Below are 26,957 nucleotides of genomic sequence, written 5' to 3'. Positions count from 1 at the left end.
ATCGCACCTAATAATCATATTCGGTGCGACATGTCACACCCAATGTCGCACCGAATATGAAATAACACAACCAAAAAATTTTGGGGGGATTTTTCTGGCCGTTTTAAATTTTAAAACCTTTAGGTGCGACAGCCGTCGCACCCATAAGTATTGGGTGCGATAAAAGTCGCTCCTAAAGGTATTAGGTGTGAAATATTTATATCTGGTGCGACACTATCGCTCCTAATACCACTTAACATTACCGAAATATTTAGTCATTTGGATGAGTATCCGGTTCGACATGTCGCACCTAATATGTGCTTAGGTGCGACATGTCGCACCTATTACCCTTCCGCACCAGAAATGTGATTTTATAATAGTGAAATAGTAGAGGAATTATTGAGAATAAATGCGTAGGCTTGTGTGTACGGAAATCAACATATCGGCTTCTATTTATAGCGGGAGAGAATTCGTCGAAGAGGACACGTGTTGATTAGCTCGGCTACGCCACGTCGCTTGTCGAAATCATCTCAGATCCGGTCTTCGCGGTGAAGTATTCTATCTGATCAAGACTGGTTCCTTCGACTGGGTCAATATGGCTGACTCGTCCCTCCTTTGGCGAACTGGGCTGCTGATTGGGCTTGGGCCGACCTTTAAGAGTTGAGCTGGACCTGGAGAAGTCATCGTGAGTCGGACTGGGACGGTTTTTGGGCTTTGGTCGAAATAAAGCCCAACTAATATGATTTTATTTTTAGAAATTTGATTTTTAACCTCCACAATTAGCCCCCGAGTATTTTGAAAAATATTTCGAATATTTTTTAAAATACTTGAGCGAAACTTTCGAAATCCCGAAATAAAAGGGGGTAGAAATTTCGAAATTTCCTTTTTGGCGCGTGGCGCGCATTTCCAAAGTACCTTCGACACATGGCGCGATATCAACCGCGTTTCAGCAATCGAAATCGAAGAGTCGGATGTGAGTTAATATTTATATTATTTTAACCGACTGAATATTTGATTTGATTCGTAATCATTAGACTTTATCGGAATTCTGTTTAATATAAATGGTTATAAATAAGAGTAATTTGAAAAGACTTCTCATTTCATTTATATTTCAAGCGGCATAGGTGAAAAGGTAACTTCTCTCTTCTTTTATTTTCTTCGAAATACTTACTTCTTTTCTCTCTAAGACTTTCAGCTTTTTCTTGAGTTAGACTTTGAATTTCTTTCAGTATGACCAGCGAACTCGAACAAATCTGTAATTTTTAAACACTTCGCTTCAATTCGGCTAGTAAAATCAAACAAACTTCAAACCTTCAAACACTTTGATATCCCCCCCTTTTTTTTTAGTTTAAATGTCTGGGTCTGGGGATTCTCAGTCGGGACCCAATCTTTTGGGTAATGAGGATATTTTCATGCCTTCGGCTGTTAAGAGCTCGGAGCTTTTAAGCATCCGACGAAAATATCAGATAGCCCCCGAGATCGGGCTCCTTCTTCCACCACCGCTCGATACGGCGGATACCATAGTTGAGGGGTATTGCTGTATCTATAAGGTTTGGTTGGAGTCGTGTGGACTTCAGTTTATGATCCACCCACTTCTCTTCAACTTTGTTGAGGTCCTGGGGTTAACCCTACCCTAGATGTGCCCCAACTTCGTTCGGATAGTCATGGGCCTCTTAGTCGTGGCCCACAAACAGAAAGTCGACCTCGCCCTGATGGACCTAGTCTGTCTTTGCATGGTCAAGGCGAACTCGAAACACGACCCCAAGCGTTTCTATCTTTCGAAGGCCGCGGGCCGGGGGAGTGATCTCTGGTCTCCCTTTGAAAGACAAGAATTGGGGACATCGTTATTTTTACTTCGCCATTAACGAACACTCCCTCTGGAGCCAAGCTCGCAATTTCTCAGCGAAGTGGGCGAGCTCATCGAGTATGCGGTTTTTAAAAGTTTTCTTTTTTATTTTATTTATTTTGTTGAGTATATTAACGTTTCCCTTATCTCAAAATTTTTTGTAGGAAAAATTAAAGCTCATTCGCTCGCAGAATTCGTGGCCAGGCTTGCCAAACTTCAGGATGGTCTCGGTGAGTGGTCGAGCTTCACTCCGAAGCATTTTACTTCGGCCAGACTTTGGCCATCTTCTCCAAACGTAGTTCTCGAAGAAGGTTAGTTCGACCGAAATCTCTTCTTCTTTTTCTATCTTTCTTTAATCTTTCGACTGAGAATTCTTCTCTCTCTCTCTCTCTCTCTCTCTCTCTCTCTCTCTCTCTCTCTCTCTTTATAGTTATCGAGGACAGCATGAACGTTCCTGTCAGCGCTCGCGATGCGAGACGTAATAGGAACGCCGCCATGGCCTCTTCTTCGGCCACTGCGCCCTCGGGTCCTTCTCAGGACCCCGAAATTGAGGTCACCGGAGAGCGTCTTCGGGCCGACATCCTAGTCATGGATGTCGAGAACGACGCAGTCCCCACAGGGACCGGCGAAATACAGGGAGATCAAGCCCCTTTGTCCGTTCCTGCCGCGACGCTTGGGCAGGCCGACAACTCCGCCGAGGCTTCCGCGGTTCTTAAAAAAAGGAAGTTTCCGATGGGCCCAAGAGAAGGCCGAGATGAGGAGGATGACGCCCCTCTCAAGGGCGAGATGAGGAGGAAGAAGAAGAGGAAAAGCAAGGGCAACATGGGTAGGGCCCCGGAACCTGCGGTGGCCGCAAGCGGGACAGAGAGTGCCCCTGAGGCCGAAGTGGCTCAGGGGGACAGAGTCAAGAAGATCCCGGCCGGTAGGAGCGGTCCGGCGAGGCCTCGCAGCGGTCTGGCAAGGTCTCGTGGAGGTGACTTTGGTGCCTCTTCTTCAAAGCAGAAGAAGGCGCATTACGTCAACTTCCACTATAACCAGGTGCACCTGCTCTGCGATGATCTTTATTCATCCGTGGGATTTCTCAGGCAACTGACCATAGAAGGTCATGAGCTACCTAAGGTCCCCGAGCTAACGGAGGTGGACTGGTACTGCTGTATGGCGTCGACCATCACCGGGGTAAGTCCTCTTTTTTCTATCATTTTTATTACGAGGTCGAACTGGGATACTTAGAGATTTTTTTTGTAGCTGTCGACTCAGTTCAACCGGGCGTGTACCGGTACGAGAGACGCCTTTGAAAGGCGAACACTGCTCTCACCGAACTGACCTCGGTGAAGGAGGGGATGGAGTCCCTTCAGGCCGAGCTCAAGGAGGTGGGTGGTAAAGTAGCTTCCCTCGAGAAGGACATTGCGGCAAAGGACGCCCTCTGGGAGAAGTACAAGGCCGCCCAAGCGGATCTGATGGTGAAGACCAAGGCTTTGGAGGCCGAGGTCGATAAAAGGGAGGCTACGATCGAACAGTGGGGCGTTCACTCGGCCGAGCTGAAGAAGAAGCTCGAGGTGGCCGAGGCCAGGGTGAGGAACCGGGATTGAGACCTGGAGGCCACTCGAGATGAGGCGGCGAAGCTCAAGAGGTCGGCCAAGGCCGAGAAGGAGAATGCGGTCTTAGCGGCGAGAAAGGCGACCTCGCTGCGATATCGGGAGCAGATACTGAAGTATTGTGCTCAGAAAGAGAAAATAGACGAGGTCATCCTTGTCCTAAAGAATCTCGAGCAGTACCGCGGCAATAAGAAGTTGATCTTGGAGGCGTTGAAATGAGGTATTTTGGATTGGGCCGGCGAGCTGAAGGACACTGAGGATGACATCGCTCAGTACGAGGCGCAATACGCAGCCATCGCCTTTCCCAAAGTTGAAGATATCCCCTTCACGCCCCACACCGGCCGTTCCCCTTCCGAAGTCCCCACCGACTCTACCGCCGACATTCCTGCCGAGGTCCCGGGGTCAGAAGCTCATCCGTTCGATGAGCATTTGTAGATGATGGGTGTGACAGATGAGGCCCTGAATCCGATCCCGGAGGGCAACGAGGACGCACTGTCGTTCAACCCAACCCCGGAGCACCCCGAAGCTTGAGCTCGACGCCTTGAACTTCTCGGCTTCTTTTCTTTTGATATTTTTGTTTTACATTCATTATTTTTGTCTTTTTTTTATGGCCCATTTGTTTTGGACGAAATTATTATTTTTGTGAGACAATTATAGTGGGCTTCGGTGCCCTTATTTTATTTGAATGGTTTTGTTATTATTTATTATTTTATGCAATTTTCATTTCTTTAGATTTTTCCAAGTCTTTTAACTCGCCAAATTCTTTTATGAATGCATGAATGTTTGTATATTTTGTTTATAGTGGGATAGCCGTATCAAGGCCGACTCCCGCTTTTCGTCTATAAAATCCAGGGCATCGCATATCGATTGATCATTTTCTGGCTCATCCTCGTGTGCTGCATCGTTCTTAGAGTCTGCACTTGGTGTTCGATCGAGATGACTGATTCGACTCCATGTACAAAGGAGAACAGAGTTTTCCCCTATCGGCCTTCGTGGGCTGGTTCGGTAGGCCCAGAGCACACCTGGTAGCTCTTCTGCCTATCGTCCTTTTTAAGTCGTGAGCCTCTCTTTGATGGAGTTTATGATGGTCTTATTTGCCGCATATGCGTGTCCATTTCCTTGAAGGTATCGTGGTGTTGACATCCTCAGTTCCACGTTATTATTGTAGCAAAATGTTCTAAATTTTTTGGATATAAATTGTGACCCGTTGTCCGCTACGATCTCGTGGGGAGTCCCGTGTCAACAGATAATATTTTTCCAAATGAATGCTTTGACATCGATGTCTTTGATCAAGACGAAGGCGCCTGCTTCGACCCATTTCGAAAAATAATCCGTTAAGATTAGCAAAAATCTTAGTCCACCCAGGGCGGCCGGAATTGGTCCCACGATGTCTATAGACCATTTCATGAGTGGATATGGAGCCGAGATAGAGGACAATTCTTCTGCGTGTCTTTTTATGTTAGGTGCGTGGCGTTGGCATTGGTCGTAGTGTCGCGAATGTGCCTCGCAATCTGCCAACATGGTCGGCCAAAAGTAGCATTGCCTCTTTATTTTGATGGCGAGCGCTCTCCCCCCTGCATGACTTCCGCATTCTCCCTCGTGTACGTCTTCTAGGATTCGTTTTTGACTCATTCGTTCTAACGCACTTAAGGTATGGTCCTGCGAAGGTTCTTTTGAACAGGTTTCCGTTTATCACGCAGAATCTTGCACTTCTCAGTACGAGTTTGTGTTTCACCATTTTGTCGGACGGGACCGTACCAGTCGTGATGTAATGTATGATTTCATCTCTCCAATCCCTCCCTTCTATAGTTATGACTGCGGTGACAGTGATGGCTATGGAAGGTTGTTTGATTGTTTCAACTGGTATGATCCTTTTAAGGTCCGGATCCGACGTGGACGCCAAAGCGGCCAGTGCGTCTGCCAAAGTGTTTTCATCCCTAGGGATTCGCGCTAGAGAGAATTGTTTGAATTGCACCGTAAGGTCTTTTACGACCTTCAAATAGGCTTCCATTCGCTCGTCCTGCGTCTCGTATGCACCGGAGTATTGATTTGCTACGAGCTGAGAGTCGCAAAAAGCTTGTACTTGCTTAGCTCCGACAGCTGTAACCAATCGTAGTCCGGCTATTAGTGCTTCGTACTCGGCCTCATTGTTGGATGCAACAAAGTCTAGTCTGAATGATTGCTTGATGATTTTGCCGTAGAGGGATGTTTGGTGTATTCCTACTCATGCCCCTTGTTTTGACGATGTGCCGTCCACTTTTAGTGGCAAGGTACCCTCATTTTCGGTCACGGCGGGGTCTTCTATTGGGAGTTTGACGAGGAAGTCCGCTAAAACCTAAGATTTAGTGTACGTCCTAATTTGATACTCGATGTCGTATTCGCTCAGTTCTATGGCCCATTTGGTCAATCTCCTCGACTGATTAGGGTTGTGTAAGAAACTTCTCAGCGGTTGGGTTGTTATAACTATTATAGAGTGGGATTGGAAGTACGGACGGAGCTTTCGTGTGGTGAAAACAATGGCTAAGGCCAATTTTCCATAATAGGATATCAAATTTCTGCAATCGACTAACGACTTACTCACATAGAATATGGGTCTTTGGTCCCCTTGCTCTTCCCTGACGAGCACTCCACTAACCGCCACTTGGGAAACAACGACGTATAGGTAGAGTGGCTCCCCTACCACGAGTTTTGCTAGAATCAAGTGTCGATAGATATTCTTTTAGTTATTTAAATGCTTTTTCACATTTTTCGTCTCATTCGAGCTTCTTATTTCCTTTGAGGAGTCGGTAAAACGGGAGACATTTGTCCGTGGATCGAGAGATGAAGCGATTGAGGGCGGCGATTCGGCCTGTCAACCTCTGCACCTCGCGTCTGCTTCGAGGTGAGGGCATCTCTCGTAGGGTATTCAACTGGTCCGGGTTTGCTTCAATTCCTCGCCGGGTGACTAAATACCCGATGAATTTCCTGTAGGACACTCCGAATGAACATTTGGTAGGGTTCAGTTTCATTTGATACTTATTCAGTACCTCGAAACATTCCTCCAAATGTCCTACATGGTCATTTTCTCTTAGGGACTTGACGAGCATATCATCACTATACACCTCCATCGTTTTTCCTGTTTTTTCTTTGAACATTTCGTTGACTAACTTTTGATAGGTGGCGCCAGCATTTTTAGTCCAAATGGCATGACCTTGTAGCAATATGTGCCTCGGTCTGTTATGAATGTCGTTTTTTCTTGATCGTCCGGATGCATTAAGATTTGGTTATATCCTGAGAATGTGTCCATAAACTAGAGTACCTTATGTCCCGCGGTTGCCTCGACCAGTTGGTCAATATGCGGCAAGGGGAAGCTGTCTTTGGGACATGCTTTGTTCAGGTCTTTGAAGTCGATGCATACCCTCAATTTTCCGTACTTTTTCTTTACGACGACAGTGTTTGCTAACCAATCCGGATATTAGACTTCGCGGATTGAATCAGATTTGAGGAGTCTTTCGACTTCGTCGTTGACTACTGATGATCTGTCGGGATCGAGCTTACGTCTTTTTTATTTTATTGGTTTGAAATTAGGATCAACGTTGAGCTGGTGAGACGTAACGTCAATACTAATCCCTGACATATCTTCCGTTATCTAGGCGAAGGTAGATTTGTTTCGTTTAAGGAAACAAATCAGCTATCGCCGTATACTTCCCTTGAGCTCGGCTCCGATCCCTACGCACTTGGAGGGATCGAGGCCGTCGAGCTGTATTTGTATAGTCATCTCAGTACTTGGGGAGTCCGATTCTTCTAGTTTAGAGCTTTATTTTTTAGTTGGCTCTAAGTTCATTAATTGGTATTGTTTCTCGTTGGCCTTTTTAGCATTTTTCTTGTGGCTGGTGAGATAGCAGCTACGAGAGGTTGCCTGGTTTCCTCTGATCTCTCTTATCCCTCCAAGCGTGGGAAATGGAATTCACTGATGAAAGGTTGAGGGAACGGCCCTCATCCTGTGTATCCATGGTCGTCCCAAGATGATGTTATAAGGGAGAGACATTCTAGGACCTGGAATTCAACTATCTTGTTTATCCCGTTTGTCTTTACGGGCAACTTAATGGTTCATAGGGATGGAGTAATCGACCCGTTGAGCCCTGTTAGCTGGGTCTGCTCCCTTTCAACCTCGGACTCTTCAATTCCCATTCTTGTGAGTGTGTCTTTGAAAATAAGATCTATGGAGCTTCCTCCATCGATTAGGACTCGAGCGACTTCGCAGTTGGATACATCGATCGTTATTACGAGTGTGTCGTCATGCGGGTCTGTTGCCCCGAAGGCTTATTTTTTGGAGAACGAGATTTGGACATCCTGTTCTGCTCCGATCTTGGTGGTCTTATTCATCAACTGACGCTGATGAGCTTTGATCGAGTTAACCGAGCTGTTGCAAAATTTTGAACCGCCCATTATGAAGTCGGCTCGATGTTTTGCTATGATCGGCGGGGATTCCGGTTCCCCTTCATCGGTGGGCCTAGATCTCTTAGGTGAAGGGTTACCTCTCCCTCGGTTGTTGTTGAAGGCCTTATTTTTGGGCGGAGGACCCAAATTGATGTTCTTCAGTTCCCCATTCGCATACTTTTCCGCCAAAACTTTGCACATAGTTTTGTAATTTATCGTGGCGTGGCCGTTGGTCTGATGGAAATCACAAAACGCATTTGGGTCCCTGGTCCATTTTCTTGCTTAGGGACATCCCTTCTTGCTTTCATCTTCTATGTTGAAAGCAAAACACAGAAGGGCGTGCTGCTTTCTGACATGTGGCCCGGCCTCCCGAGGGTTGGGCCTTCGGGGGTTGCTACCGACGTTTACGGGCCGCACCCACGTGTTTCCATGTGGCTTCTTTTTGGCCGTACGCTATTTTGCTAAGGAGGCGAATTCATCCTCGGTCTTAACGTAGTTTGCGGCCTTGTGGATCGCGTCTTCCAATGTGAGGGGGCGGTTTACAATCATCTCTAGTTTGAATCTCGATTCGTTCCACATACCGTTCCTTAGAGAGGTTATGACATATTCGGGATCCACGTTAGAGATTTTTGAGAGAACGTCCTTGTAATGGACCATGTAGTCCTTCAAGGACTCATTCTCCTTCTACTGACCCCCCACAGATCTGCTATCGTGAGTTCATCTTGTACGAACATCGAGTAATATTTTAGGAATGCTGCCGATAGTTTGGCAAAACTATCGATAGAGTTAGGCTCGAGTCTAGAGAATCACTCTAAAGCAGCTCCAAACAAGCTTTCAGCGAACAGTTGGCAATATCCCGCCTCTTGTTCTCTCTATCAGCATAGCCCGTCCCATTGCAATTCTAAAGGACAGAATGTAAGCTTTCGGGTTCGAGTTCCCATTGTATCGAGGAAGGCGAACCTTCCCGGAATCTCCAATGAACACGTCGGTAATGTTTTTAGCGAAAAGAGTCTTTCCCATTTCTGCAACGAGTCGGTCTATTTCCGGAGCCGAGCTGGTCGCACTGTGAAATTTTGAGTGGACTGCTTTCAGTTCGACCATCACCAATTCCTTGAATCTTTCGAACTCAGTCATGTTGGGTTCGCCCTCTTGAGAAGGGCGAGGTCTCGTGCACACTGGGGTGACTGTAGTGACTTCGGTCTGATTGTACTACGTTTGGTTCTGCCCTCGAAATATTGGGGGGGTGAACATTCGGGAGGTCGTCGAAGGGCGAGGTCCAAGGCTTGCTGGGAAGGATCCCAGGGGTGCTCCCGCCGTCGGGGGCGGGGGCAGTCCGGTAGGATCGATCGTAGCTTCAGTGGCGGCCTCCTCTGCAATCCCCCCGAGCTAGGAGCTCAGACCCGGGGACTGATATATCCTTTAGGAGACCTGGATCCCGGTGAAGTCCAGGCGGACTCCAGGAGGAAGGACTCGGCTCGTCTGTGCGGCTGACGCCGCGTTCCGAGCAGATTATGAGGCGGTCATTTCACCAGATCCCGCCTGGGGATCCGGAGTATTCTGAGGGGTCGAGAGGAAATCCAACCGAGCATCAAGAATCCGGTTGGTTTCTTCCCGACTTTCTATTTTTTTGTTCAGCATATCCAGGATTGCCCTGATCCCTGGAGGGATTTCCTCTCTTGATTCATAATGAGTCGGGGTGGAAGACATTGTGTTTCTTTCCTGGTGAACTTGCTTCTTTCGAGGTTAGTCATTCTGAACTTTCCCACAGACGGCGTTAAATTGTTGATGTCAATTTCGGGATCGTCAACAATCACAAACTATAATATGATACATATTTTATTTATTTAAATAATGGTCTCAGAAGACCTCGTATCAGAAAAAAGGGCGGTATTAAAGAAATGAATGAAGGTAAATAAAAGATTTTAATATCTTTATTAATGATCAATTGTATTACAAGGAGGGGTGAAGTGCCGAACTCAAGTGGGCGAGCTCAAATAAATAGTAGAGGAATTATCGAGAAGAAATGCGTAGGCTTGTGTATACGAAAATCAGCATATCAGCTTCTATTTATAGCATGAGAGAATTCATCGAAGAGGACACGTGTTGATCAGCTGAGAATTCATCGAAATCATCTCAGATCCAGTCTTCGCGGCGAAATCTTCTATCTGATCAAGATTAGTTCCTTCGACTGGGTTAATATGGCTGACTCGTCCTTCGTTTGGCGATCTGGGCTGCTGACTGGGCTTGAGCCAAAGACGTCTTATCAAATTTTTTCAATAATAATTAAGTCAATAATACACAAATATTTTTTTTTATCATTTATACCAACTAGGAATCCATCTTTAATCTTATGTGTTGAGATACTTTGATTTAAGCTTATATATTATGATGATAAGTTCTTGATAAAATAATTATAATAATTAGAAACCCGGTCACATGACTTTTGTTGATATACAAAACTTACGTATACATGCTTGACAAACATAATACATTACTAATAGGAAGGTTTTCAGCACTCACACAATACTGTAGTTAGAACAGTAATTTTACGTCCAATAGCATTCTGTTTTTTTTTCAAGCTCCAATGAAATTTAGTATGTTGGTCCCACTTTCATATAAAAAATGTGTCAGCAGGTGTCCTCGGTGCAAATTATATTCAAACAATTTACAAACAAACCGACTCATATGCAATCATAAAACTTCGCGTAGGTCCCATTTAATAATATCTATAGACAAGGATGAGCCTAATAAAACAAATTAGTTCTATACACAATTACGGCACCTAATGCCAAATAAATTCAATATATATATATATATATATATATATATATATATATATATATATATATATATATTTATATCCTCTCATTTAGATAACTTAAGTTAAAAAAAAGTTGTCTTTTTTATTTTTGCCAATACTATAAATATTTATGGGGTTCAGACTTCAATGCTTCAAGTTTATCTTTTTAGTTTTCTAAGATAGGTCATTTTTTTGTTGAGAAAATCCTATCTCATTTTATAAACAAGCAATACATATACGTTGTGTAATATCTTCATGTGTCTTATCACGATGACTATCTTAATATCTATCTTCTACTTACTATATATTTTTATTCTATGACTTTTTATTCTTTTTAACCGACATAAAATTCAAGTATGCTCATGTTTTACCGGGATAGAGAAAATAAAAAGGATTGTGTCCATTGTTTATTTATTTATTACCTAAGGGTCCCACTAAAAGAGGTGCAAGAGTCTATTGTTTTTTATAATATTTTCACAAACCTACTGCTATCTAAAAATATCCAATTCATTTAATCAATACCTAAGTAATCTACGTTAAAAATGAAACATATATATCGTTACACCGCCACACATATTTATTAAGTGTAGTTTTTTTTTAATCAATCCTTATCTATATTTCTTTCTCTTATAAACGTTATCATTATATATCCTAATAAAACCATACAACAACAAAAAACCGAAAAACAAAAAAACAAAAACCATTGTGGATTTAATTTATTAAACCACACGTCAATTATATATCGGGACACATTTGTAAACATGCATGAAAGTAAAACAACACGTGTCTATCGATATAGTATATACGTGTGCTATCTCTTTACCATACAGGCATACACATTCCTAACGATGCACAAATAACTATATCTCATAGTTTCCTTGCTTATAAATTCGGACTGAATTCGTATTTCATAATTCATACCATCTTCAAAGGAATTTTTTTTAAGGTAATCAATAATTGTGTTCTTATGCCTTTTCTTTCTTATTTTCTTTTTTAAAGTATAGAGAAACAATAATTTTACTACTACAAGGTTGCACTAAACTATTTTCGGCAGCTACAAAATATCAAAGTACTACATATCGTTGCATTCTTCAAGAATATCACAAGGACATTCCACACAATGGTAAGTTTTACAATATGTTTGTTGTTGTCTTAAAAAAAATGTTTCAATAGACTATATATTGTTTCAAAATTAAACTTATTTCATTTTATTTTATTATCATTGCAGGGCAAACACCACAAATTTGTAAGTTATTTACGATATGTCGTTTTTTTTAGTATTTTATTTTGTCAAAACAAATATTATTAACTACTGCATTTACACGTACAGGTATCGTATTCTCCACACGTTTATTAACTAATATCATAGTCGGATATAGCGTTTTCGCCATGTTCGCTGTTAATGTAAGAAACAATAACATTGACGTAATGCTCGGATAAGAAGTTGGTCAACATGAGAAAGGTAGAATTACACCTAATTTTGTTATCTAGGTGAAAGGTGCGTTCTTGGAGACCGTTTAGTCTAAGGCGTCTCTTAAGCTCATCTACTCTAGAGGTTGAACTATTTATCCAACTAATGTAATTCCTAATCTTGTTGATCGAAGGGTCATAACTACCGGCTCCGGCTTGAACTATGAGGTTTATGATATGGATAGCACAACGTTGATGCAAAAGGGTATCGTCAACGTTAAGTTTCTCCTTTAGCTCCCTAATCATGGCGTTGTTGCTTGTGGCATTATCTAAGGTTACAGATATAACCCTATTGGTCAAACCCCACTCACCTATAACACTAACTATGATGTCTAAGATGTTTTCACCAGTGTGAGAACCTTCTATCCTCCTAAAGGCAATGATACGTTTGTTTAGGTTCCAATCGTCGTCTATATTGTGCACTACAACGCTCATGAAATCCATCTTAGATTGACCAGTCCATACATCCGAGGTTAAGGCAACGCTATATCTACCAGATGATATGGTGTCTTTCATTTGTTCCTTTTCTCCTAAAAACCATTTTAGGATATCGGATCTCAAGGCTTTCCTAGACATTATTTGAACATTTGGAATTATAGAACTAATGAATCTAACGAAGCCTTGAGATTCGATATGACTAAAAGATTGATCGGTGGAAACAAAATATTCTACTAACTCACGCCTAAAGCTTACAGGATCGATGTGACTTATCTGGCTTGACGAGGTTCCAGATTGAGTCCCCTGGCAGTGCCTGTGATGACTCCACAATAGCAACGTCCCGACTCTTGTGTTGTGAGCGCTGAAGATTTTGCCACAACTGTGACATTTTCCGGCTTTTTCGCCGTTCGCAATCACCTCTTCAAAGAAGGTCCACACAACGGACCTAGCACGACGTCGTGGTAGTTGTTGTTGTTGAGGTGGTTGTTGTTGTTGTTGTTGAGCACCTTCATGTTGTTGTTGTTGTTGTTCTTGTCGTGCTCGTCGTTGTCGTCGTTGTCGGGTCTCCTCTTGTTGTTCACGTTGTCGAGGTCGTGGAACTTGACTTCGAGGTTGAGGTGGTGGTGGTAGGTCTTCTTCTTCTCCTTCCTCCTCCTCCTCCTCTTCTTCATTTGGATTTTGGGTTTCATCGTCATCTTCTTCTTTATTTGGATTTTGGGATTCACGATAATGTTGCTCGAATACTTGAAATTCTTGAAAAGCCACTTCGGACGGCGAAATTTGAGCTTGATAGGCTTGCTCGGGATCCATTTGAGGGTAGTATGGCACTTGGGTGTTTGGAATTTCGGTGAATTCCGAATGGTTGAAAGTAGGAGCAACATAATTTGGATCGAAGGAGTATTGGGTGTTTGGGTCGGGGGCGTTTTGAGATAAGTGCAACCAATTTTCTTCAAAACGGTGCATTTGTTGACCTCGGGAAGCTCTTCCCCTTCGACCTCCTCGGTTGTGGGATGAGGATGCCATGAAAAATTGAAAGCGTTAGAGAGAATTTGAGATTAAAATCGAGAGAGATTGAGAGTATTTGAGATTGAAATTGAGAGAGTTTGAGAGAGTTTGAGAGAGAGTGAATGAAAGGTGTGAAGAAAATGAATGAATTGGGGGGGGGGGGGGGTATTTATTAGGGGTGGCAATTTGGTCCGGACACGAAACACGAAACGGTTACGACACGATTTAAGGCGGATTTGGATCTCAATAAATGGATCGGTTCTTAATTGGATCGAACACGCTAACACGATTAAATAATGGTTAAAAACGACACGATTACAGTAACACGATAAAAAGCCGATTAACACGATTATTAAATGGTCGACACGAAACACGATTACGACCCGCACGAATATGATCCAATTAACACGATTACGAGTAACAACACGATTACGATCCATTTAAACACGATTAATATCATATATGTAAAATTGTAAATTTATAACTATAAACATAAAATTATAATTATAAACATAAAATTAATAACTATAAACGTATTAAATTCAATTTTTTTTCAATTTTAATTCAATTCATATCGAACAATCACGATTCACAATCACAATAACTATAGTTTCATAATAATGTATCATATTCAATTTTATTGAATTTCAATTCATATTGAAAAATCGTAATTTAAAATTGACAATCACAATAACTATATTCTCATAATAACGTATCATATTCAAATTTGTTTTATTTCAATTCAATCCAATTAATATCGAACTATTCAATTCACAATCACAATAGCTATCATCTCATAATAACGTATCATATTCAATTTTATTGGATTTCAATTCAATCCATATTGCATCAAATGTTATATAACTTTAGAAAGATAATTAATTTTATTCAATTTTAAAGAACGATATTCAATTTAATCTAATTCAAGGAGCCATAACCAATTGCCTTCATAATTAATAAGAATCACATATATATCAATCTACTCAATTAGTTTTGGCATTTATATATATAAAGGTACTCAATTATTGTGTAGCCCAATGTTGATTAATACTTTTCATAACCCACGTTTCTCATTCTTAATAACAATTTAATGTTTTATAGTTAATTGAAAAGAAATTAACAACTGGCTTTTATTGATGATATTAAATATCATAATTAAGGATTAATTATATTTTAAAAAAATTAGTAACAAGAAAGGCAACTTACGTTTATTTTTTAATTTTGAATACGTTAATCATTTGATAATAAAAGACTATTCATTTGTAACAAAAATTGTCCATGTAATTTTCAACTTTTAAATAGACTCATCAAATTTTTGGGTCAAATTGGGTCAAATTTTCACTAATTCTAGAAAGAGGGAAATTTTACCTCTAAAAATTTCGTTTGAAGTTTTGAAGAACTCAAATTTTACTCTGACTAAATTTTATAGCTCTTCTTAAAGAAAAATAAAAGTCAGATCTCTTATCTATCTCTAACTCATACCTCTCCACCTCTCTCGCACTTTATCTCTCTAACTCTCACCGACCCTTTCTCTCTCTTTCTCTCAGTCTGTCTCCACTATCTCGTGGATCCCCGCGACGACGGCGACCGAGTTCGCATGAGCTACAACGCCGGCCCGGACCATCGACTCCGCGACCCTCTCGCCTCTGAACCCGAGCCCGAACCTCACGTAGCCGCCGAGCACGAGGTTGAAGATCTTCGCGTCTGGTCTTATCGGCTCTATTCATCGGGACAGGAAACTCGCGGCGAGTCACGTCCCGGGCTTGGTCTTCACGAAATGAAGCACGATCAATCGAACGACGTTCATCGGAGGCGACATGGAATGCCTGATCATGGACACCTTCTCAGTGCTCGACGACCACCGTTCTCTCTGCCATTCTTTAATACGCCTTCCATGCCATTTTGTGATGCAAATTCGCTGCGGCCTCTCTTTGTGGGTTAAAAGATTTCGAGAGGTTAGGGTTTGTTATTTGGGTTTTTTTTTCGAAATTGTTCTGCTCTATTTGTTTTTTTAGCGTATTCTATTCATGGATGACTATTTGAATTTGATGATGAGATTTGAGTCATGAATGACTGCTTTGTTCATGCCATATATTCTGTGATTTTTCTGCACAATAAGAACAAAGCTTGAACCGAAGCCATCGAACATAAAAGGGCAAACTTTCTGCGAAGACAGCACCAAGAGTGGTGAGAGTCTTAATCCTTTTTTTTCGTTAAATTTGGGAACATAAAAGGGCCAAGGATTCAGTTCGACGATCCATCTTCTCAGAAGAAGCCCCACTCGTGAATATGTAGATTATAGATTTCAATATTATGCAAGTTAGATACAAAATCTTCAGATAAACAATAATTTGAATATGTAGAAGTAGAACATACAATGTGTTGTTTATGACATAGTTTCATACAGCAAGCTCACAAAATGTTCAAAATGATCTTAGCCTAGCTGATCAGTGTTTCGAACAATTCTTTTAGTCTTAATTTTTTTTCCCCTTTGAACAGGTCTTGAAGGAGATGGAAGTGGTAGGCCAAAGCAGAGCAGAGCTGTGGTAAGTTGTAGAATTTTTGCTTATGTATTTTTGAGGGAAAATATAGGGTGTCGATCTGAGTATTTGAGCCACTACAATACTACACCTGCGACGCGGTCTCTTCCGCCCCGTCCTTCAAAGACGTTGTTGACGGCGTCCAGTATCAAATTAAGCCAAATAGAGAAATTGAGTTGCAATATCAATGTCTAGTATATTAATGTTATTATAATGAGTTAGGTATTTTTTTACTTCTTCGATATTTTCCTATTGTGTTAGATCCAGTCATCCAACCAGTAAAACAACTTCATGCTCTGCTACAGAGTGTCCATTTTCTTAGTTATGAGTCCAAGTTGATTAGAAAGACTAAAAAGGAAAAGTCGTACGCATATGAAGTTAATATCCACCTGCATGATGAAATGTTCACGTGTGTTAGTTTGCTGTAAATGTTTGCAATTGAGACTTTATAAAATTTCGCTCCTCTTTTCAAAACTGAGGGTGTAATATATTTTCTTCTGTTAGATTGAGATCAGTAGATTTAGATAACTACATTATGTATTTCAAGTTTTTGCATTGGCTAAAATTAATCACATATTTTTATTTTATTTTTGTGTATTGGATAATTAAGGTTAAATGTTTAAAAACGATTAAAACACGATTAAATAACCCATTTAACACGATTATTAAATGGTTTAATTTAAATGGATATGGATCTGTGATAAAATAAATGGTCGGATTTGGATCTAGATTTCAAACACGATTAATAAATGGTCGGATTTGGTTCTAACGATTTTTTTTAAAAACACGATTAACACGACACGATTACGATACGAACACGAAATTGCCACCCCTAGTATTTATAGATTTTAGAAATAAATAGGTAAAAAAAAATTAAAATTTCGGCCGAAATGTCCAACGGCTATAAAAACAAACGGTAAAAAATTCAACGACTCTTTTTTTTGGGCCGTTGGATCTTTGATCCAACGGCCGAGATTTAAAAAAAAAAAACGGGACTACCGGGACTCCCGTTACCGTTCGCCAACTTAACGGGACGGGAGTCCCGTCCGTCAACAGTAACGGGAGTCCCGCTCCCGTTACTGTGCCTAACGGTAGCGGGGATTCCGTCCCGTCCCGCTACCGTTAGGCCAGGATTACCCAGATCCTTAAAAATGTGTAATCTTAAGTGGATTTATGTGCTATCTATATATTGGTTCTTTAATTTTGTTTTTTTTATAGCGATGTTGCTTCTCTTTTTTTTAAACGTATATAAGTTTATAATTGTTGTTGTTTTATTTTAATTACACGGTAATAAAAATTCGTGTTAACAATTTACATAAATCGTCTAATAGCTAAGTATTAATATTTATATTTTATATTTTTAACTTTAATATTGTTCCAAAGGTAACTTATCTAAATTTTTTTCTTTTTTTTTTATCGCAGGGACAAAGAAGTAGAAATTTGTTGTAAATTTGTTCGTGATTCTTTTTTGTGTTTTGTACGATTGTACTTTCATTTACTTTATTGTTCACATTAGTTATAAAAGATGAAATAGTTATATATTTGTCATGTATATTTTTCATTTATCTTATAGGTAAATATTTAAAATATAAAATTGTTTAATGTTTTTTGGTCCTAGCCAAAATCATGTAATTTTGTCGTTTTATCTCAAGTATTTTTTTTTATTTTAGTTTTTAAAAATGATTTCACTTTTTTCTGTCCAAGTATCAAGTTAAGAATTTAATGAAATCAGAATGAACGAAGCAATAAAAAGACTTGGAATTAAATTCTTAAATGAAATCAAAATGAATGAAGCAATAAAAAGAAATACAACGAAATTTTCTAATAGTATTTTTATGCCTAGCCGGATTTAAATACATTGCTCAAGTATGCAATGACATAAAGTTGCATTGTATCTGAAAAGATGTTCATATTTTATACTTTTCTTTAATTATCAAATGAGAAATAACTTTTAAAGTATTTGTTTTACTACTAAACTTTATTTCAAATGATATGTTTTATTATGAAACATGTCTTCTGTTTTATATTGAATTTTTATTTTATATATTGATCGATTATCAGTTATTATCATTTTTATAAAGTTATAAACATAATATAGCAAATTATTTGTTTTCTTAAATCGCGGCAACGCGGGCAAACCAACTCGTACAAGCTAATGTTCTAGAAATTGGATCAATGACGTAGCAAATCCAAAAGAAATAATTATCAATATTTTAATAATAAATTATGGAAGTGTGTGGATTAACTATAAGGGGATACATATATAAGCCCTTTTAGTCCATCCATGTGTTTCATTTCATGACGCCAGCAATACCCCAAGTGTCTATTTTTAAAAGTTAGCACCAATTAATTATTCAGCATATGGAAAGTACATTACTTATCTATATCTGCACATAAACATATGGATATATAATTGGAATTCATTGGCAACAAAAAGTTGGTGACCTTGTCTGCTTGAAGATGAGAGAGGTGTCCAAATCACTTGAGATTAATCTGGATACGCCACTTAATTAATAATACTAATATCTATGATTCTTCGTTTGATGGTCCCACTTGATTACAACAAAAACCAACCTAATAGATATTTGATAAATTATTAAATAGCGATTTGTAGCTTAATACGAAACAATGGGCAGTGTAAATATTGCTTATTATAAGTTTTGAACATACATAATTCAAATCATCACACTAACTAATACTATCAAATTGTCATTTTCATGCGGATTTTGCTTTTGTTTCTTTTGTGTATAGAATATTTAGTGATCGATAATATCACACCAATATTTTCTTGTCAATTCATCTGATTTTTTAATTTTTTTTATTATTATTATTAACCATCTGTGTTTGCTTTTGGAGACGGTTATCTAATCTTTATACAGTAGAGTTGGCGATTTCACTATACAATCTAAGATCTGTGATATTCTAAATACATATAAAGTCACAAATATCACATAAAATAAAATCCTAGTAATATCAAAAAATCTAATTCACTGAACTTCCTTTTTTTTAATTAATACATAAATGGGACCGTGCCTGTGCAATCACATGATATTATTAAACATAAATCTTAGCTCCATGATTATAAAAAAAAATATTAAAGCTTAAAGATAACATGATTTCAATAACCCTCTTTGACCAAAATTGTTTTAAAAAAAACAACCATTATAAACGATAGTAAAAACTCGTGACAACAAGCGTTTTATATATATACCTTGCAAGAGATGGTTTAGCGTCAAGATCAATGTCTTCATTGTCATTTTGCTTATCGTTTTGATGGTCCAATAAAAAAAAGATGAAAATGACGACATAATAAAATACGGAAAAGAAAAAAATATGTTTGGAAAAAAGTCGTTGACGAAAATGTTGATTAAAAAAGACGAAGAATAGATAAGAGTATAGAAAATATATTTGATTCTTCCCTCTCCGCCGTTCTCTCTAAAAAAAAAATGCGAACTTTCAATCTTTAATGTCGTCGTCTTTTATGGGTTATGCAGACTTCGGTGATCTCTAACAATGAAAAACTATTAACATAGAGGAAAGTACTTTTTAATTTAATTTAATTTTATTCCTCATGTTTTGTTTTTCTTTTGATTATGTTTCAATAATCTAGACTTATTAGATCTGACTTTTGTACTGACCGATATTTAATCGGAGTTTTGAATATTTCTTCAGGTCTGAATCTTCAGATCTAAGACATGATTTTTTTATTTGTGTAGATCTTAATCGGACAAATCTCCTAAAACCGCAATTTGCAACGGTCGAAGACCGGCATTTTCGTTCGTGATTCGTGTAGTAATATGTTAATGATTGGTTACCTGCATAGACGGGTAACCCACATGTTATTTTGTTGTATTTATGATTATTTGTGGTCCATTTTTCATCTTCTTCTTGTAAAAGTTTTTGAATTTCTTTTGCATTATTCTTGTAATTAAAGCCTTTGACTTTTATCAATATATCCATTTGAGGAGCTTTCTATAAATAAATAAAAAATTATACAAGTTATTAATATAAAAATAATGTATATAACCAAATATAGAGCGTATTGACATGCCTACTAGTTATATGGATTCAATGGAGAGAAATCATTGGTTCTACTATCATTGACTTAATTTCCAAAACATTGCATAATCTTATAAAAATGATTATGTCATTATTAAAAGAAATTACATTCTTTTCGAATTATCAACGTTGACATAAATTTTGTTTGTGTGGGAAAAAAAATATAAAACTTATTCTAGTGGAAAACATCATCGAATACATCAAAAATTCATTAACATTCAAGAAATAATGGTTATCTTGACTAAAAACCACGGATGAAAATGCAATTTCATTGTAATTTTGATGAAAATTGTTAAAATTAAAAATATCATAAATAATTATGTTTTTTTACTCACGAGCCTTAAACGAATAATTTAAGAGATAAAGGGGTGGTGGAACTTAGGATGATTCTATTGGTTAGTTCACTTTAGTTCGAAAACTTGAGTCAAATAGGTCATTTCATAAATTAGGTAAAGTGAGGAATTCATTCCTCGCGATATCAAGCTATTTATTGTGCATTGATCATATGCCATATTATCGTTTGAACATATGCTTCAGTGTTTATTCGGGTGCTCGAGGACGTGCTCATCGAAAGACTCCGGCTCCCTTCTAGGACTATACACATCAAGCACTATAAGCATCAAGTACTACTACAAAACTAGGATTCTACAACACTTAAAAACAATTGTAGAATGTTTCTAAAATGCTTCTGTACTGTTGCAGAAGCCTCTGTTGTAGAAGCTTCTATAACACTTATTTAACCATTGTAGAAGCTTCGAAGATTCTACAATGGTACAATTTCAACAAAATCTAAATATCTCGCCGCGGCGAAGTGTATTAGAAACAAGTGTTTACACGTCACTTTTTAATGGAGCGACTTGAAATATTTTTTTTCAAATTTATTTTTTTCCTGATACAGCCCATTGTTTTTAAAAAATTTAATAGAAATTAAAAGAATACATTTTATTAAACAAAATAGTAAACTATACAGATTTATTAGAGTTATGAGTATACTTGTTACAAACATGAAGACCATATAAGTTTACGGAGCTCTCGTGCATCTATTTTATGGTATCCTTCAGCAAGATCTTCTTCAATGGCTTCCTTTACAACAGCCGCAACAACTTTACTTGTTATGTCTTTTATGCTGCACAATTGTAATGAATGTTTAAAAAAAAATATGGAAGCTTATGAGATTATGGTGTACCTTGAAATGGAGGGATAGATAACCCCCTTGGCAAATAGAGAGCGAGTTTGCACAAAAGTTTACCCTAGAATTAGATTCATGTTGTTACCCTGGTTGCACTGCCCAATGTGACCATTTCCTGGAATTATTAGTCCTGATCAGTAACTTGGAAAATAAAACTAAGAGCGCCAGTGTACTAATTATCCAAGGAAAGAAATCCAAATAAAACTTGACAAAGTATTATCCAAATGCACTGGCATATTTTTGTTTTTGATATATAAAAACAGTCAAAGCTTATCCTGCAATAATCTGTGCACCTGCACCCCAGTATCTCAATTACTCTACCCCCACTTGCAGGAGAAAAGTTCTAAAGATCACTTGTTGCTGTAAAATAGAGAACAAATTTATGTAAATCCTTACCAAGATCTATGTTTTTTTAACGTAATTTCACTGGCAAATACGATATTGAAACAGTCACAATTGTGGAGAGCTGATCAAAGAAAGCACATAAACAGTATCAACAATTGAGCTGTATGGTTGATTAGCCAGGCTAAGACTTGTAACAGAATTTGGTTGTCAAATTAGTAGGTTGTATATTATCTGATGAGTACCACAAAAACTAAAACATATTAATTTGCATATATTGGATATCAGCAGTGATGTTCTTGTTCTTTAGCTAAGTGTTGACATCCGCAAAAAACACTTCGCTCTTCTTTAGCCCTGTTGAAGTAATGGCATAACTCATGCCCAACAAACACAAACATATCAATCTATTGTGTGTATATATATACAAATAGTTCTAAAACCAAAACATGAGAACATAACATTTCAAATTTTTGACATTAAACATTACTCATATTCTCAAAGAAAATTTCGTTGTATCGAGGTGATAACGTATGCGAAAATCAGAATCATTACTCTATAAATCAAACCATATATACTCGATGAGGCAATACGACATAAAGATAGATTATTGATGTATATAGAAAAACTCACGACTCCAGTTGGAGAGTAGGTCGTGACGGTGAACTTGTGGTCGAGCTGGTAATCCTTGTTCAAAAGATCTGCACAAAGTCAAGACCAAAAATCACCTTTAGTAAAAGAAAAAAAATAGACATACAGATAAAATTTGAATTAAAAAGCCTAACCCTAAAGCCTAGACGAAAAATAAAATTCATAGAGTTCTGAATAGAGAACGAACCTATGGCCTTTTTCTCGATGTCGGTGTACAGACATTGACCGTTGGCATTGTTTCTATGGAATGAAATGAAGACAAGGAAACAAAATTTGGAAGATTGGAGAAGAAGTAATGACTTTCTTTGACAAAGGAAAGCCCCAACTTTTGGAACCTTAAATTAGACTCGAGAGAAGAAAACTTTTGAGTTTCTCTACCTCGTTGATGAACAAAACTTCGGCATGACACTTATGTTGTCAATGGTGCCCACAAGAAGAGTAGTAGTCATTACTTATGTACATTTGATGTAATAAAGTCTCACGAAGACTCTTGCTTGTAATTGCTGAATTATTAATAAAAGTTGAAGCTTCATTCATTCTTCCTTGTCTGTTTGAAGCTTTATGATAAACTATAGTCTTTAGTCCTTAAACAAACTTAACAACAAATGAAGAGTCAAATATAGATTTGCATGAACAAACTCTTCATAGTTTGCTTAAAACAATTTATTCACAATCTAAGGATCAAAGGGCTATTGATCTCAGTATGATTGTTAGGAGAATCTATGATGTCTGATTATGAGACATTGGAGACTCTATAGTTCTTCCTAGGTATCTTCTGAAGATACTGAATTGACCAGTGCACCTCCAGAGACATTGTAAGAACAAACCATTTAACCTCTTCTGTCTCAGAGTCACTATATATGCATTGCATCATGCTTACCTCAATATTGAAATGAGACATGTCATTTCATAGCTTATGTATTCTCATTTAAGAAAGTCAGAGTTCTAGATTCACTATGTGATATAGGCAAGACCTATTAGTGAAATACTAAGTTATGAAGATGTCATGAACAACTTTGTGAATATATCATAGATATGAAATTCATGTACAAGATTGCTGAAATGTAATGTATATCACCTTATGCTTTGTTCCTTGAAATGTGAATAAATGAACTGGCCAGTGTCCAAACTGAGTCATGACTCTTTTGGATGAATCAATGTGATTTGTTATCTCCTCGTCAATACATTGTTTCTAACTTATTCATAAGCGACAAATGAGTTGAGGAAATAACAACTAGAAGGGTAAAATGATAATTTTGTAAATCTCATCTAGTTGATGATATTCATGAAGGGTAAACATAGATAATATTCAATGGATCCACTCATTACAATTAAGTAGAATTCTTGAGTAGAAAATATATTCATTTGAACCGAGAGATTTCAGTGTCAACTCTTTAGTGGAGTCAGTTGACATTAAGCTAGAACTTGTAAAAGGTTTGTGAACTTTTGAGTCCAAGTATGCTAGCTTAAGCTTTGTTCATTTGGATCCATGAGGTCACTACCACAAGTCATTAGAGTAGGATTAGTTAAACAGGAAAGCTAAGTCAAAACAAGTTCAAATGTTGAACTAGACAAGTTTTACGAAAATTGTCTAAAGGGTAATTTTGTCCTTTTGGACATAGGATGGTATGAATGTCAATAAATAAGTTTTTTTTTTACATTGTCATATGATGACAATGAATTTGGATCACACGGCCAACTTGAGAAATTGGGCCTTGAGGATTGAATTTCACTTCATGGAATTTATGTGAAAATTCTAAATGGGTTTTTCTTATGTTGTCATGAACAAATAAAGAAACATCTAGAAGCATGTTCTAGAAGGCTTAAAACCGCCTAACCCAAGAGAGAAAAAGAGATTATTTTGTGCATTGATGTATGAAAATACTTGCCAAAAGAAAAAGGGGGAAAAAATTTCCTCTAAGAGGAAACAGGATGGGCGGCCAACGAGATAAGCAAAGCAAATGAGGAAACAAATCCAAGTTCCTTGGTGGCATGTTGGACGTGCAAGAGAGGGAAAAGAGGAAAAAAATGATTTGCTCATGAATATGTGATATTCAATGGAAAAGAGGAAACTACCTTTTCAAGGCAAAACCTCATCCTATAAATACCCCACCTCATTCACAATTCACAACATACAATTTTAGAGATTGAGAGCTTCTCTCTCTAGCATTGCTGGCCGCCCCCTCTCTCTCTCTAGATCTATTCTTGTTCTTTTGTTTTGGCACCTAGGTCCTCATTGGACCCAATGTTTTATTTTAGCTCTTTGGCTCCAAGACAAGTTCTTTTGAGTCATAGTGTTTAAAAGTGCTCACACACTAAATCCTAACCATACTCAAAAGACTCTAATGGTAGAAACTTTCGTGGTTACTCACAGGTTTAAGAAGACTAGTGGTAGGCGAGCTGAGTGGGGAGAGGAGCATTTCAACCTTCCTAAAGGCTTCTCAACGTTCAAGCTCCATTCGAGATTGGTACCGAGTGAAAACTCAAAGTAGTTTTAAAATTTTAAATTATATGCTCATGCACTTTGTCTAGGTTGTAAAAACGTTTTACGAGTTTTTAAAGAAATTTTTATATTCCGCCGCTTGTTAGAAGCGATAATCTTTTCTTAAACCCTAGATCTATTCCAACAACTTAGCTCATCCTTATCCAAGAAGAAAAAATAAAGCCCTAATTGTCAGAGATTCCCAAATTCGGGTTTAACCATCAAACCCTAGAAATTTAATTTCAAATTTCGAACAAGGAGACGACAAATCAAGGATTTACCTTGATTAAGAGAAATAGAATGACAACTCGCCATTTTCCTTTTCGTCTCTCGGCCTTCCCTCTCTATCTCTTCGCCGAATTTTTCTCTCATCGTCGCTTGGTTCATCTTCTCGCTCAATCCCTTCATCTTTCTCTCTCTCTATCTCTCTCACTCTCTCTCTCTCTCTCCATCTCTTTCTCTCTCTCTTTCGCTCTTGTCCTTATCTTTGTGTCTCTCTCTCTCGCCAATTTCTCTTTCTTTCTCTTGGTCCTTCCTTCTCTCGCTCTCTATCTATGTTCGTTCCTTCTCTCTTTTTTGTTGGTTCGATCTTGGAATGTTCGAATGAAGAAGAGGAACGTAACCTCTCTGATTAAGTAATGTGTTTCCTTATAATATTGCTTTTATTTTACAAATTAATTTTGATTTTGTTTATTTTAGGGTAATCATGCAAGTAACCAATTACAAACATGGTTTAAGGATGTAGCCAACGGTTGGTAAATTTTGTAATCTAGCCATTTACAGAAATAAACAATTAGAAAATATAGAAAACACCCTTATGTAGCATAAATCATAGAAACTAATTACCATCCAACGTTTCAGCCATCCAAAATTTATCCATGTAAAATAAACGAAAATTAACTGAAATTAATCCAAGAAAACTTGATATCACAACTAATTGGACTACAAAAAAGGAAAGAAAATAGTATTGGATAAATGTGATCAAGTTAACGTGTATCAAATCTGCATTATTTGGCTGCGATAAAATTTTTTTTTTAAAAAAACCATAATTAAAATTAATAAAAAAATATATAATAGGTAACCGTGCAAAAATAACTATCTCACTTTCTCTTTCTTCTCAGTTACCAAAAGTTTCTCTTCTAATATATGATATTGTGTGTAGAATAAATGAAAATTAACTTAAATTAACCCAAAAATTTTGATATCACAAATAATTGGACTACAAAAAATGAAAGAAAATATTACGGAATAAATCAATTTAACGTGTATTAAAGCTGCATTATTTGCTGCGATCAAAACGTTGGTTACATGTTTGGTTCATCCGATTTTAATAAAGGTTAATGTCATAATTTGTAAAATGACTAATAAAGCAACGTCATCATTTGTGGCTACATTTGAAACTTAAATGAAACATTGGCTAGATTGCAACACCAACGTTTCAAGTTACTTAGTCCGTGTAATTTTTCTTTATTTTATTAATGATAGTATTTAAAATGACTACTAATTAATTGTAACTATTTGAAAAGTTGATTTTGCTTTTATTTTATAAATTAATTTTGCTTTTATTTTATTCACGACAACCATTTTAAAATGCCTAATAAGTAATTAAAATTATTTTAAATGATGAATTTTATATATTCTATCAAGTTTCTACAGTATTTATTTCAACTGTTGTAGAAGCACCAAACTTCTAAAACACTTATTTTTAAGTGTTATAGACGCACAAAGCTTCTACAACGTTTATTTTAAGTGTTGTAGAAGTACTAATTTCTATAACACTTATTTTTTAAGTATTGAAGAAGGTTCATTGTAGAATCTCATATTTGCAGTAGTAAAGGAAAAGTACGATGATAGACGATCACGATCGGAGATTTTATATCTTTTTTTTAGAATTAGCCCTTGATCCAGTCAGGCCCGACTCGAGGGGAGGACAAATGGGGCAATTGCCCAATGCCCTCACTCCAAAAAAGCCCCTTTTTAATTTTAAATTATTTTTTTTCCTTCTAAATAAATACATGTAAATTCTTATTAATTTGTAGAAAATATGAATGATTTTCTATTGTAAAACAATTTCGATACTGTGGTTGTCAATTTTTTCATTTTAACCTATAAGAGATTTGATAAAGTACTGAATATTGTATTTAT

The 26,957-nt window shown here is 37.7% G+C and overlaps 1 long non-coding RNA gene across 1 annotated transcript; it reads left to right on the top strand.

Annotated features, from left to right (window-relative positions):
* Positions 1–11,526: 11,526 nt before the first annotated feature.
* LOC149383330 (uncharacterized) lies at positions 11,527–17,783 on the top strand. The gene is made up of 3 exons (XR_016301926.1): positions 11,527–11,762; positions 11,868–11,885; positions 17,515–17,783. It is a non-coding gene; the product is annotated as an uncharacterized LOC149383330 (long non-coding RNA).
* Positions 17,784–26,957: the final 9,174 nt, after the last annotated feature.

This window comes from Urtica dioica, chromosome 10, assembly GCF_054948205.1.
Source record: "Urtica dioica subsp. dioica isolate 48M chromosome 10, U.dioica_male_clone48M_v1_H2, whole genome shotgun sequence".
Taxonomy (NCBI): Eukaryota; Viridiplantae; Streptophyta; class Magnoliopsida; order Rosales; family Urticaceae; genus Urtica; species Urtica dioica.
This window is presented reverse-complemented; position numbering and strand designations above follow the sequence as displayed.